The sequence below is a fragment of the Thalassophryne amazonica genome, chromosome 14, assembly GCF_902500255.1.
Source record: "Thalassophryne amazonica chromosome 14, fThaAma1.1, whole genome shotgun sequence".
Taxonomy (NCBI): Eukaryota; Metazoa; Chordata; class Actinopteri; order Batrachoidiformes; family Batrachoididae; genus Thalassophryne; species Thalassophryne amazonica.
Window position 1 is genome coordinate 36056666 of NC_047116.1, and position 16292 is coordinate 36072957.

General features: G+C 40.4%; 1 protein-coding gene across 2 annotated transcripts in view; it reads right to left on the reverse strand.

Moving 5' to 3' along the window:
• LOC117524164 (protein FAM126B-like) overlaps positions 1-14270 on the reverse strand; it is a 126919-nt gene extending 112649 nt beyond the window's left edge. For both annotated transcript variants that reach the window (XM_034185914.1, XM_034185913.1), the window contains exon 1: positions 14111-14270. The gene's annotated coding sequence lies outside the window, so the exon portion shown is untranslated. The remainder of the gene's footprint in view (positions 1-14110) is intronic.
• Between the last annotated feature and the right edge of the window lie 2022 nt (positions 14271-16292).

The following is a 16292-nucleotide window of genomic DNA, read 5'->3' on the forward strand; positions in this document are numbered from 1 at the left end:
TACGACTTCAGTTGTTCAACAATCCGGCGTCTCCTTTGTCATATTTTGCGCTTCATAATGCGCCACACATGTTCAATGGGTGACAGGTCTGGACTGCAGGCAGGCCAGTCTAGTACCCGCACTCTTTCACTACGAACCCACGCTGTTTTAACACATGCAGAATGTGGCTTGGCATTATATTCCTTTCCACTTTGCGTCTGTCCATTTCAAATGAGCTGGGGCCCAGAGAAGGCAGCGCCATTTCTAGATGTTGTTGATGTATGGATTTCGCTTTGCATGGTAGAGTTTCAACTTGCACTTGTAGATGTAGCGATGAACTGTTTAACTGACAATGGTTTTCTGAAGTGTTCCTGAGCCCACATGGCAAGGTCCTCTACACAATGATGTCGGTTTTTAATGCAGTGCCGCCTGAGGGATCGAAGGTCATGGGCATTCAGTGTTGGTTTTCGACCTTGCCCCTTACGTGTAGAAAGTTCTCCAGATTCTCTGAATCTTCTGATTATATTATGGACTGTAGATGATGGAATCCCTAAATTCCTTGCAAATGAATGTTGAGAAACATTGTTCTTAAACTGTTGGACTATTTTTTTCATGCAGTTGTTCACAAAGTGCTGATCCTTGCCCCATCTTTGCTTGTGAACAGCTGAGCCTTTTGGGGATGCTCCTTTTATACCTCACCTGTTTCCAATTAACCTGCTCACTTGTGGAATGTTCCAAACAGGTGTTCTTTGAGCATTCATCAACTTTCCCAGTCTTTTGTTGCCCCGTCCCAGCTTTATTGAAACGTGTTGCAGGCATCCATTTCAAAATGAGCAAATATTTGCACAAAAACAAAAAAGTCTATCAGTTTGAACATTAAATATATTGTCTTTGTGGTGTATTCAATTGAATATAGATTGAAGAGGATTTGTAAATCATTGTATTCTGTTTTTATTTACATTTCACACAACGTCCCAACTTCACTGGAACTGGGGTTGTACAAATTTTATTTATGTCCCGAGATCAAGGATCCAGTGAGCAATTTCCTATTTATTTACTTTAAGACTCAATAAAATGTTGTTGACATAGAAAACCTGTAAACCGTAATTTTAGTACACAGAAAATTCATAAGGGCATCGATAAAGAATCGGATCGATAAAGGAAATTGATAATGGCATCAATATTGATAAAATCATACCAATACCCATCCCTACTTAACAGCGATATAAGCTGTGCGTAAACTATCCTCCCTTTAGACAGACCGCATATGGACTTGGACTTTGAGAAAGATGAAATATGAATAATCATACAAGGCAGTACTCGATAAGCCAATAAAATTAGTATCAATGCAGATAACAATTAAGTTGCAATGTAACTATCATATAGCACCTGAGGTTACAGTTTTGCTTGGTCTTAGGGAAAGAGTGTCAGTTTTTATATATTTTTTCTCTTTACTCTTTCAAGAAGGGAAAAGGCCTGGGCCAGCTGTGTGTGTGAGTGAGAAAGAGAGAGAGAGAAAGAAAACCTTTGGCTCTGTGAGAGCAAGTACAGTGGAAAATAGTCCCCATTGCTAATCCATGGCAGGCTAATTACAGCTTTGATCCCCTAGGGATGTGCATCCTCATAGGTGGGAGGGATGCAGCACACATTTTGCCTCGGTACAGACACAAATTTTTCAGTTTATCCCTGTAAGCACAGGACAGCTACAGACTGACAAACAACACTGCGCTGCTGCATTACCATTGACCTTATATGCTTACAAAAGATGACAAGTGTTAAGTTCCACTTTTTTGTAAGGATCAAATTTAGGTCAGAGGGAATACCTTTCATTAAATAAAGACGCATCAATTTTTAGACAAAATTTCCAATGGGTGAACTTGACAGAGGTCAAGAATCATGGGAAATTGGTGCGTGTTCATTAATAGGAATTCCTGTGACCCACGTTTGAAAAAGCCTGAGGTGATCACAATCACAGCCTAAAACAAAATGTCTGGTCCATCAGGGGAAACAAAATGTCTTAAGGTAGAGCTAAACCATATGCGCACTGAAATGATTCACCTACAAACAGAGTTCAACATGTTACATTTCCTCCATAAATAATAAATACAAGGACATGATGGATCCCCTGAAACATGCATGTCTAACAATAAGGCTACTAGTCTAGCCCATGGACTAGACCTAAATACTGCCCATCCAACCCTTCCCATCATCTACCAATTTACATCACCAGCATGACAATATGACCCAAAACATTCCAGAGCCTTCTGCTCACAAAATAAATAAGCAAATAAATAAATAAACGGGGTTGGAAAGGTTATACCACCAGCTACATGGATGAATTAAGAAGAAACTCAGCTCCTGCAGAAGAGGCATGTAAAGTGGGTAAACTGAGTTTCTCTGTTTAAAATAGACTGCAGTGCTAATGATAACCTAGTCCCAAAACACCCTGTGGTGGATATGGAGCAAGAGAGGAGGAGACTGTGGAATGGCTGAGTATGAGCAGCAGATGGCATGGAATTATCTGGATGTTAAGATCTACATCTTTGCCCATGACATCATTACGGGCTTTCTTTTCATAAACAATAACTACTTTATTTACTTGTGTTAGCACAAACAGTAAGCGCATTATCATTCTGACATCATCTAGTACAGGATGCAATGGTTGGTCAAGCACCATTTAGTGTACAGCTTTTGGGGGGGGGAATTCCTTTCAAGTAGTAAACTGCTACAGCTGGGATTCCCCTAAGGCATTATAGTGAAGCAATGTCGCAACGCTTTGCTTTACTTTTAACCTGCTACACTTTTTAAGGTGCCACTAGTCCCTCACATGTTGCTATGTGTCAGATATCTAGAACTGAGTATTTTCCCCTCTCATGTCTGTTGTCTACAGCTGCTGTGGGAAGTTAATTATAACACAACCGCTAAATGTTGACAATTCATCCTGAATACACACATCTAAATAAAAGTATTTTAATGTCAAAGTGGTGGCAGTTGAATTGTAAAAACATTTACTGTAAAAGTCACAGAAGCACACTGGCACATGAATGGGCTTTTAGCCAGTGTGGCAAATGTTTCCTAAAAAACAGAGAAAAGTTGTGGCTATGTTTTGTTTGGATGTCATTTAGTAACACTGCACATTCTGACATAGATTATGTTGTGTTGTAATAAAAGAGAGCTGCTTGAAACAACTTCAACTGATTACATGTAACTTGCTGGTGCTGAAGCTGAATCATTGAACAGAAAAAGAAAAGTGTTGGGATGAAAATGCAGACGGCTTCCATATTATGGACAATCCCAGTAAATAACAATTTTAAAATGCTCCTATCATATTGAAAGCTATATCACATTATGTGTCTGATCACACAGATACCAAAAAAGTGCAGTTTAGACTATGACTAAATGCTATGGAGTTATGGAGTAAAAAAAATGAAGAATGGTGACAAAGGTCAATTTCAGTTTGTACATGAGTCAAAACTTAACATTGCTCCAATTTTGGTAAACGGTGCATATTATTGGTTGAACTAATAGGATTATTAAATGGAATAGTTTTGACTGTGCTGAATGCTTGGTTTTGCAAACTACATGTCAAACAATGTCGACGTACATTGAATTCTACGGTATGTGACATATGTTACCCTGTAACGTGACAACTAAGCATGACACATGGTGCAAACTATTCCTTTTTAAAACCCTATTAACTCAACCAATAATTTGCATCACATTTACAAAAAATTGGAGCAACTTTAACTTTTGACCCCTGTACAAACTGAAACTGATCTTTGTCACCATTCTTGCTGTTTTTACCCCATAACAGTCACTCATAGATAGTTCAAACTATACCTTTTTGGAATATTTATGATAAGACAAATACTGTGTTATACTTTTCAATATGATTGGAGCATTTCTAAATTTTGAGCCTTCTGTAATTGGATTTTCAAGTAGCAAGCACTTATTTTTCTCAAACACTGATTTTATGAAGAACATTCATGCCAAATCTGATGCTTGTATCACCAAGTGAAGAATTCTGGCCAAAAGTCATACTTATCTGCTCCACTACTTTGGATACAACAGGGTACATTTCAATAGGACAACATTACTATTATTGGGTGCACTTACTAGTGTGCACCTGTGTTTCATAAAGAAACATTGATCTGTGAGCTTTATATTTTTTCAAAGGGGAATGGAGCGTGACATGACTTCTGCAGTGTGCAAAATCTGCAAAATGAAAGTCAAGTACTTCGGAAACACTTCAAATCCGCAGGCCCACATGCGATGCCATCACCCGGAGCTAAAAGAAGCGGAACAGCAGTCTCTGCCGACTACTGACCAGCGCTTCGCTAAACTACCAGCCAACTCTGAATGAGCATAGCAGATAAGTAAATTTACATCTCCATACGAGATTGATGTGATTGATGTGATTTAGTGATTGATCTCTGCTCCCCTCCACAGCATGTCTTTTTCCTGGTTCTCTCCCTCAGCCCCAACCCGTCCCAGCAGAAGACTGCCCCTCCCTGAGCCTGGTTCTGCTGGAGGTTTCTTCCTGTTAAAAGGGAGTTTTTCCTTCCCACTGTCGCCAAGTGGTTTCTCACAGGGGGTCGTTTTGACCGTTGGGGTTTTTACGTAATTATTGTATGGCCTTGCCTTACAATATAAAGCGCCTTGGGGCAACTGTTGTGATTTGGCGCTATATAAATAAAACTGATTGATTGACATCTTTAGAATCACTTGATTAACCTTGTAAAGCTGTATTTTCTTAAACATAAACATTTTTAAGTAATATAACTATTTCTCAGAGCTCTTTCAATCGAAAATCGATTCTGAATCGAATCGTCACCCCAAGAATCGGAATCGAATTGAGTCGTGAGTTGGTGTAAGATTCACATCCCTAGTACACAATGATATGACATCTATTCCAACAAACAGTGATGGCTTGAAGCAAACTTATTAAATAGTGTCCAAAAGCACACTTCACCAACTTCATAAAACATGCTGAAATTCTTTTCATTTTTAAAAAGAAAACGTGAATTACTGTTAGTTAGCTCTATTTAGACCCACATTTGCAAATAAGAGACAAAAATTGCTACATACTATACCACATGTATATTCCACTGCTTTGATATAAAAAGCTTTAACTGTGAGGCCTGTCACACACAGCAGATGCACAAAATGCATAGGTCTGCAAAAGAAACACCTAATACAGTACCATTTCACTGGAATAGCAAGTACTGAAAGGGCTGGCAAAGTACCAGCAACAGGATTGTTTGTTAAGAAAAACGCTTATCGAAATGTCAGTTTTGAGCAATTGGAACTGGAACCATCCTAATACAGGTTCTGGACACCCACCCCAACTGTGCCCAAAAGAATCTTAAAATGATGGTTAAAATGATGAGGGTGAAGGTGTATAATTTGTGAGACATCACTTGGTATAACATGGGTAAAGCAGCATTATATAGACTTTAGAAAGTCTCCCAATACTGCTACAGATCAAACCAGACACATCACACACCAGTTAACTGTCCAGCATTTCAACCTGCTTATGTGTAGTAGGTCCAAACTGGGTAAACATCCCCTGCTACATAACAGCTCATCTTCTAGCACTTAATGTGGTGGACACATTAAATGGAGCGTTTCCTGAGCATTAACTGCAGAAGCTGCTGACAACTGGGTAGCTGATTGCTAATACAACCAGACCCACCCAAAACCTAAAGCCTGGGTCCCACCAAATAATGAAGGATGAATAATGAGTCATGCAGCATGTTTTATTTGCTAGTAGAGGATTTCTTCAACAATCGTGGGAGATTTGTGGCTCTGAGTGGCTCTTAGAACCATTATCTTCAGTTAACGAGGTTCCTCTCTGAGCGTGGTGCTAATCTGATGAAGTTCAAAATTTAGCAACAACAGCATGGCGCAGTTTGTGTACGAGTTACTGCAATGACTTAGAGGCATCTGCGTGGTGCTTACGAGTCTGCTAAAAGCTCATTATCCATGCGCCTGGCAGCTACACAGGACCTGAGAGGCTATTTTTGGAACGGCTGCCCTCTTGCGCACACAATTCCACCTGCTCTGTGCGCTGGACGCTGCATATAAAATAATTATTTTGTAGTGGATTAATCATTTTCTGCCAAACCTTGGATGCTGAAAACACCTCTAATCGCTTCTGGAATCACAGAGGACTGTTTCATCTGGACGCTTTTTTTCCCCTCTTTCATGCTCCATATGGAATGTATTTTGAACATCTTAAGGTAACTATTTTTAATGTTTTTATAGCTTGATAAAACAGTTCCTAGCTGTAAAAGTATGTCTATAGTTGATTGAATATCTTGTTAATGGATCACATGAGCTCTGCTGCGTGTGCGCACTGAGCACTGAGGCAGTGACTCATCACGCTTCAAAGGAGCATTTAGGCGGAACGCCAGCTCACAAAAGAGTGATTTTTCAGTCAATACTGGACAAACACAAAACTAAAATTTGGATGACTGCGTGAAAGTGGATGTGTGTTTAAAGCCGCGGAAGAAATACCTCCAGTGAAGCTGCTAAAAGCAGAGCAGAGCTGTGCAGCAACACAGAAGGAGAGCGCACAAAAGACAAATTTGAAGACATAACACAAAGTTAAAAGTTGTTGTATCACTGTGACTTGTAAGCTGTAGAAGAAATAAAGCGCTATATATATATATACGAGGTCTATTAGAAAAGTATCTGACCTTATTATTTTTTTTAAAAACCATATGGATTTGAATCACGTGTGATTACATCGGCCAAGCTTGAACCCTCGTGGGCATGCAAGAGTTTTTTCACGCCTGTCGGTGATGTCATTCGCCTGTGAGCACGCCTTGTGGGAGGAGTGGTCCAGCCCCCTTGTCGGAATTCCTTTGTCTGAGAAGTTGCTGAGAGACTGGCGCTGTGCTTCATCAAAATTTTTTCAAAAACTGTGAGGCACATCCGAATGGACACCATTCGACAAATTAAGCTGGTTTTCGGTGAAAATTTTAACGGCTGATGAGAGATTTTGGATTGTTTCTATCGCTGTAAGGACTTCCTACGGAGCGGGACGTCGGTTTTCAAGCTGAAAACCTCCAAATTTAAGCCTCTGTTGACCCAGGACATCGTGAGAGAACAGAGAACTTTCAGAAGAGGTCGGAATCAGCAGTTTATCCGGACATTCCACTGTTAAAGGAGATTTTTTTAATGAAAGACGTGCGGACGGATTGGCGCGTCGGCTCGCAGCCGGTGCGGCGCACCCGCCACAGGAAAAACACCTCCGTTGGAAGCCTTAAGGACAAGTTGGAACATGCCCTGCTGTTAAACAATTTCTCAGATACTCACTCAACTGAAAGCCACCAAAAGCCGCCTGGATTTTATAAATGGTTATCAACACGGAGGTGTTTTTCCTGAGGCGGGCGCGCCGCGCCGGCTGCGAGCTGACGCGCCAATCCGTCCGCACGTCTTTCATTAAAAAAATCTCTTAACAGTGGAATGTCCAGATAAACTGCTGATTCTGACCTCTTCTGAAAGTTCTCTCACGACATCCTGGGTCAACAGAGGGTTAAATTTGGAGGTTTTCAGCTTGAAACAGGATGACGACGTCGCCTCGGAGCGCTGCGCGATGTCCCGCTCCGTGGGAAGTCCTTACAGCGATAGAAACAATCCAAAATCTCTCATCAACCGTTAAAATTTTCACCGAAAACCAGCTTAATTTCTCGAATGGTATCCACTCAGATGTGCCTCACAGTTTTTGAAAAAATTTTGATGAAGCACAGCGCCAGTCTCTCAGCAACTTCTCAGACAATGAAAATCCGATGAGGGGGCTGGACCACTCCTCCCACAAGGCGTGCTCACAGGCGAATGACGTCACCGACAGGTGTGGAAAAACTCACGCATGCGCACGAAGGTTCAAGCTTGGCTGACGTAAAAACATATGAATCAAATCCATATAGTTTTTTTTTTTTTTTAAATAAAACGGTCGGTTTCTTTTCTAATAGACCTCATATATATATATATACACACATACACACATACCCCTCGCTATAACGCGGTTCACCTTTCGCGGCCTCACAGTTTCGCGGATTTTTTTAGTCCAATTTTATATACTTTTTTTTTTACAGCGCATTGTATTCTGCGTCCTCATCAAGCAGGCTGGTCGCGGCACCGCGAAGAGAGAGTACGCGCATTGTGTTCTGCGTGTCTGTTTATAAGAATCTTCTCGCCCAGAAGAAAAAAGAGCGCCAACAACTACCCATAACTGTGTTTTTCACTCGGAAAAAGACACCTGCAGCGAGGTGTGACTCAGTGGAAAAAGGCGCGACAGCGGAGCCGCACCAGGACGAAGAAGCGCGATCAGAGGAACTGTGAAATACTGGTCAGTCACTATTAATAATTTCTTATGTGTCCAACCTCGTAAGTTGATCGTTAAAATTAAATTTGTTAGTTCTAAAAGTCATCATAATTATTTATAGGAAAACGTTCTATTTTTATTTCTCAAACAAATGTTTGGGCCTGAAAACAGGTTGGTCTTATTTTTCTAATAAGCTTTGAACTTTGAGAGTGTTTACACACGAGAGAAAAGTGAGAAAATATTCATGCCTGTTTGGGAAAAGTGTATAAAGTGTGTAGTGAGGGGTTTTACAGTCTTAAAACATCTATAATAATTGTAAAAAATAACGCTGTCTACTTCGCGGATTTCGTCTATTGCAGGCTATTTTTAGAACGTAACTGCCGCGATAAACGAGGGACCACTGTATATATATATATATATATATATATATATATATATTTTTTTTTTTTTTTTTTTTTTTAAGTGATCCACAGGTGTATGTAATTAAAGCAGCCACCTCATTCTGTATGCAGAACGGCACCGCGTGCAAAAGAGCGATTTTGCAGAAATAAACGGACGAACAGAAAATTTAAAGTGGGATCACAGTGTGAAAATGACTGTTTAAAGCCAGCAAGCCACAGATGGAAAGGTAGCCACTGAGAAGGAGCACAGAGGCAGTTGTCCAGAAATGGAGAACAGCATTGCGCGCAAAAGAGCGATTTTGCAGAAATAAACGAACAAACATAAAGTTTAAAGTGGGATCTACGGTGTGTGTGTGTGTGTTTAAAGCCAGGGAAAAAATAAAGCCAGCGAGCCATGGAGCTAACGAGGAGCACAGCAGTGGTTGTCCTGGAGCCCTTGGTTCAGTTCTAGCTGGTCTGGTGCATTACAGGTGGACAGAGCCCTGGCGCACAGCGCACAACCGCGGGTCTGTACTGGAGCGTCTATTTTTGGACTGCATTTAAAAAAATGAGACATCTTTAAATGCTGCTGTGAATTGAAAACCCACACTTTAAAGGGACCAGGTGTGGGAGGGCTGGACATTTGGACCAAACCCATCATGCCTAAATGTGCGCCAGCATTGCTTTATCATGGCGCTATCACGGCGCTACGTGGTTTAGCGTGGCTGATGCGAGCCATTCAAGGCTCTAATGACAGGTCGGTCGTGGCTCACTAGAGGCTGCTACATGGCACACAGAGGGTACAGAGACACAGAGGCACTTTCATAGTGGATACGTGATAGATGAAAACGTGGGTCATTCTTCGAATAATCGCTGACACACCCATGCGTGGCTCATTATTCATGGCTTATTATACAGTGAGACCCAGGTCTAAACCTAATTTGTAAAATACAGGGATCCCGAAAGTGACATGATTCCCACGCATTTTTATGACACTGGCTTTCAACAGAACAGCCAAGCGCGCTATTGTTAGTATATGAAATCTAATATCATCAACAATTCTTCAAACAGACAAAATTATATCCGATATTTCAACATACATGACAGTGGTGGATAAGAAAGCTCGGGAAAGATACCTCACCAAGCTGAGGTGTGGTAAGGGACTGAAACCTCTCCCTGATCCAAAAAAAATTCCCCTAGAGAAATGGAGCAGTGTCCCGACAAACTGATGGAGATCGGAATTTGGGCAAATCTACACATATCTGATTGCGAGTCCAGGCAAGTATAGATTTTTTTGGGGGGGGTGGGAGCTGGCACTTGAATACATCTGCATGCTGAAAGCAGATGTGTGAATGAATTTTGGGTGCTATTCACTACAAATTAAATTAATTATATGAAAGAACAATATCTGTGAGAGAGAACATGCAGCTGATGAAGTGATCTCTAAAAACGCACACTTCTTGGCCACATGGTTCCCAATGTTTTCCTGTTACTTTGTTCTCTCCTCTTGATCACACTGAATCACTACTTTCTCCTTGCTTCATCCTTTGGAATTCTGTGAAAGTTCAGGCCAGTTTCTTTGTCTGTGTCTCTATTTGTACATCCATAAATCATGTACTCCACCCCCATTGTCCATTTCAACCTTGACCTGTAAAACATGTGCGTTGAAATGTAAACACCACTGATTATAGCGGTTCCAATAATTCCATACAGGCACTAGAATATAGACATGCCTAAAAAAAGCTACCTGCACAATGAAAATGTAAGCTCAAAGTAGTATGGACATTTAGCTGCAATCCCCCACCCCAAAGAGTCAGGTGGCCAACCCCAGAAAAGAGGGTCATCGTTCCCACCAAAACCTGTACACCTGAAAACGTTTGAAATATCTTTATCTGATATCTAACAATATTTTAGGACCAGATGTCAGTATTTTACATTGTGTACTGGTTACCTGGGTCATTCAGAAAGGAATGGTTGTAGTAACAATGTAGTACTCGTTCAGTTACTGTATGAATGCTCCATTTAACAAGTCATGTGGAATAAAGAACAAAAAACATAAAAAATATGACAATGGATTCTTTATTTGCGATTCCTTTTAGCAGCCATGCTCCACTAGAAGTAGTCTATTTTTCTTCAACCCTGAACTTTGTAATTTAGCATGAAAATTTGTGGTTTGATGGAAATTTTGTTCTTCCTGGTATAACTTTAAAATGAGGGTAGGGGATGTTATGTGGGAGTATTTCTTTAAATGTCTCATCACATACATTACTGTACTGATTATATCATTATGTCCCGAAAACCTATAAGCCATAGGATTATTTAGGTGTCAGACTAACCCAGACAGGATTGTCATAATAAAAATGTTAGTTGTTTTTCCTCACCTCAAATTTGAAAATCAAATATTTTCACCATTAATTTGACACAAACTTTGGTCCTTTCTTTCTACTGATCAATCAGAAATTGTTCATACGAGGTCTGTCAATAAAGTATAGGTCCTTTTTATTTTTTTCAAAAACTATATGGATTTCATTCATATGTTTTTACGTCAGACATGCTTGAACCCTCGTGCGCATGCGTGAGTTTTTCCACGCCTGTCGGTGACGTCATTCACCTGTGAGCACTCCTTGTGGGAGGAGTCGTCCAGCCCCTCGTCGGAATTCCTTTGTCTGAGAAGTTGCTGAGAGACTGGCGCTTTGTTTGATCAAAATTTTTTCTAAACCTGTGAGACACATCGAAAAATCTCCTTTAACAGTGGAATATCCGGATAAAATGCTGAAACCGACTTCTTCTGAAACTTCTCTGTTCTCTCACGACGTCCTGGATCAATAGAGCCTGAAATGTGGAGGTTTTCAGCTTGAAACAGGCTGACGACGGCGCCTGGGAGTACTGCACGACGTCTCGCACCGTGGGAAGTCCTTAAAGCGACAGTATCACCTCAAAATCTCTCATCAGCCGTTAAAATTTTCACCAAAAACCAGCTTAATTTTTCGAACCGTGTCCACTTCGATGTATCTCACAGGTTTAGAAAAAATTTTGATCAAACAAAGCGCCAGTCTCTCAGCAACTTCTCAGACAAAGGAATTCCGACGAGGGGCTGGATGACTCCTCCCACAAGGAGTGCTCACAGGTGAATGACGTCACCGACAGGCGTGGAAAAACTCACGCATGCGCACGAGGGTTCAAGCATGTCTGACGTAAAAACATATGAATGAAATCCATATAGTTTTGGAAAAAAATAAAAAGGACCTATACTTTATTGACAGACCTCGTACTCCTACCAGATCATTCTGGGTTTAATCTCTGTTAGGTTCACAGGAATCTATTCTTCTTGTCTTTCGGCTGTTCCCGTTAGGGGTCGCCACAGCAGATCAATCGTTTCCATCTCACCATGTCCTCTGTATCTTCCTGTCACACCAACCACCTGCATGTCCTCTCTCAGCACATTCATGAACCTCCTCTTTGGTCTCCCTCTTCTCCTCCTGCCTGGTGAATCCATCCTCAGCATCCTTCTCCCTATATACCCTGGATCCCTCCTCTGCACATGTCCAAACCATCTCAATCTCGCCTCTCTGACTTTGTCTCCAAACCGTCCCACCTGAGCTGTCCCTCTGATATGTTCATTCCTAATCTTGTCCATTCTTGTCACTCCCAAATAGAATCTCAACATCTTCAGCTCTGCCACCTCCAGCTCTGCCTCCTGTCTTTTTGTTAGTGCCACTGTCTCTAAACCATACAACATAGCTGGTCTCACTACTGTTTTGTAAACTTTCCCCTTCACTCTTGCTGATATTCTTCGGTCACAAATCACTCCTGCCACCTTTCTCCACCCACTCCACCCTGCCTGCACTCTCTTCTTCACCTCTCTACCACACTCTCCATTACTTTGAACAGTTTACCCCAAATATTTAAACTCATCTACTTTCACCACTTCTACTCCTTGTAACTGCACTATTCCACTGGGCTCCCTCTCATTCACACACATGTACTCAGTCTTGTTTCTACTGACTTTCATTCCCCTTCTCTCCAAAGCATATCTCCACTTCTCCAGACTAGACTCAACTTGCTCTCTACTCTCACTACAGATCACAATGTCATCTGCAAACATCATAGTCCATGGGGACTCCTGTCTTATCTCATCCGTCAACCTGTCCATCACCACTGCAAACAAGAAAGGACTCAGAGCTGATCCTTGGTGTAATCCCACCTCCACCTTGAATAAGTCTGTCATTCCGACTGCGCACCTCACCGCTGTCACACTATTCTTGTACATGTCCTGCACTACCCTAACATACTTCTCTGCCACTCCAGACTTCCTCATACAATACCACAACTCTTCTCTTGGCACCCTATCATAAGCTTTTTCTAAGTCCACAAACACACAATGTAACAATAAATGATTATTACAAATTTTTCAACAATAGACTTCTTCAAAATCAGTACTTAATTTTTGTTTTTGAGACCATTTGCACAAGGGAGCATGTTGACTCCCACTTGGATTGTATCTCTGATGGATCCATTCATGTAAAAAAGGCATTTTTAGGTATTCAGATAAAAGTGCGAATGAAAAGCTAAAAAGAACCCTTATTTCACCACTAAGCAACCTAACTAAAAGCCTAGGAATTATTATTTTGTGTTCGCTATACTTAATGTTGTTCATTTTCCAGACTTAAGGGTAAAAGCGTGCACATTTTAGGCTGTGGCTGCTGTAATGGTAAAGGTGGAAGAACAGCCACATCATATATTATCTGACATATTGCATGTGCAACCAAAAGGGGTAAAAGCACAATTTTTTTAAAGCTGTTCTAGGCGAACTTTACCCTATTCTCTACTGCTTCGTTTCTTGTCCATTCAATAAAACTCCAGATGGCACAAACGCTGCTTTTTGCAAGTTTATCTAGCCTGGTCACGTGACATTTTTTTTTTTTTTTTTGCTCTTATGTTATTTTTTTAAACAAATAATTTTAAGCAAACGGATTTATAGAGCCAATTGGCGTTTGCTACAATTTGTTGCTGTTTAAATACGTGGTTGAAGTTTACAAAGCTTCTTTTTAAAAATAAATAAATAAAACGACGTAAGCAGCTATAAGGTGTTGTATCTGAGTGGCTGTAGCTATGTTAGCTAGGCGCAACACTGCCACGAAAGCTAGCAGCTTCCACGGCGTTAGCGAGGCAGCTGCTCCTGGACATCGTTATTTTTCCACCAGTCGTGACCGGGCCCCAAACGAATTAAAATAAATAAATATATATATATATATATATATATATATATATATATATATAGCATAGCATCTTAGCTGTTCGCCACAGTTTGCCATCCACATTAAGGGAACAGTGCTGATGATGTTAGAACTCAGCAGCAGTCCTCGGCTGCGACTACCTGGAAAATGCTGAATGTTTTGACAGCTCCTGAAACACTCACCCCGGACAGACGCAGCTTATTTCGATGTCATGCGGTGAGCCTAAAGGGTGCTGTGTAACCACAGCGATCACACAGTTCCACTATCCTGCCCCAGAATGACTGCTCTCAGCGCGGAGCACCTTCAACACTGCAATGGGGCTGAGCCAAAGAGCGGAACTCTCGCTGCACTCAGCAGAAGGTACAAAGCACAGGCGGGCCTCCAGGGGGCGCCAGAGCGCATTCTCCTGATGCGTTCAGGGCGCTCGGAAACCACACCACCGTCAATTCTGCACAAACAAGCAAACAAACAGTTAATACTATGTCCAGTTATTTGGTAGATTGTGGCCTAGTTGTGTTGAATATGGTACTCGGGGAATCAGTGCACTTTGAAATCTAACCTGCAACCTTCTTTATTTTTTTTATTTTTTCTGATAAATCATGTTTAACTTTAATGTCACTAAACTGCCCTTGAAATTGTGTGCTTTTTAACAACAAGCCCCTTTAGCATGGAAACTGTGCCACAAGCACAATTTTTCACCACACACTAGAGGTGAGCGGATCGATCCTAATATCAATACCAACGCTGGTATTGATATTGAACGATCCTCGTGTAAAAAGATCGATACTCAAGCTTTTTTTCTCAGCCGCAAACACTGACTGCTGCGCATGCAGATTCATCAAAGTCTGCTCTCTGTCTGTAAGAGCAGCGCTGCGCTGTGTCACACAACACGGAGCAGCGCACCCTTGTATTGTGGTTTGTCAGCTCTCTACCTCAGGAGATTTTGTTTTAAGTTATGTTGAGTGATTTTTTAAACAAAAATGTTGATTGTGATAATAAAGTATTTTTTTGTCACGTACAATGTTTGGCGAAATTCTATCCTAGGTCTTTTGGATCCTTTGGATCTATGAAGCTTAAATATGAAAAAGTATCGGTATCGGCGATACTGGGCCTGTATTTACTTGGTATCGGATCAATACCAAAATTCTTGGTATTTCCCACCTCTACCACAGACATGTATTATCTGGAATAATGAGAACATCTGCGCGGAATCAAACACTTTTTAATGTTTAAATGGATAGAGCGAAAAATCATGTTTCTTCAAGATATATTTGACAATCAAGGTAAAACTTTACATATGAAATGTTTTTTAAGAATTTATCAATTTCCAATCACTCCTAAAGAATTTAACTTTGTTGTGAAAAGCATTCCTAGTGGACTGAAAGAATTGATGAAGGAACATGAGAAAAGGGAAATTCAGTATACCATAGGCTCAATAATGATTGAACGGATTCCATTCAATAGCCAAAAATGCAGCAATAAACATATTAGAAATACAATTCAAAATTCTAATAGGAATATACCTAACTGTAAATCTTACTGGAAACATATTAGAAATACAATTCAAAATTCTAATAGGAATATACATAACTGTAAATCTTATTGGAACTCTCAATACAGTGATTTAAATTGGAAACATGTATGGCTACACCCTTTCCAATATTGTATTTATAATAAAATTAGAGAACTACACTGGAAAATTTTTACATTGCATTTACCGGACAAACCTGCTTATATCCAAATTTACAGATGTAGATCCCAAATGTTGTTTTTGTGGTATAGAAGAAGAGTCAATAATACATCTATTCTATGAGTGTAAGTTCACAAGAGATTGGCTTAATCTGGAGTTACTTATTTATAATAAAACCAATCATAGAATTAAAATAGCCAATCATAAACTCCTTTGAATATAAAAATATACAATATCTAGTCAACCTATATATATTACTTGGCAAATATCATATACACAAAGCTAAATGCAGTCAATCTAAACCCCTTCTTAAACTATGGATAATTGAAATCAACGCCTATCTTAAAACTTTAAATAACATACCAAACAAAAAAGCAACAAAGACAATAAACTTAGTAAAGATCTTCAGGTTACAATAAACCGTCCCATACTCCTCGGGTCTGTGTTGTATAATACTTGTATGTTACTTGGTCACGTGACATTTAGTCAGGATTCTGCCATTTTGCTGATTAGCTGCAGCCTTTGTTTACAACAGTCCACTCCTCCAAAGAGACTCACTGCTATTCGGTTTGTTTTTCACATTTTCAGTGGTTACGCCACAGCCAATCACAGCGTGGCCGACATATCAGATGGACCAATCACAGCCATGTTTTCAAAAACACGCTACCAGTGTC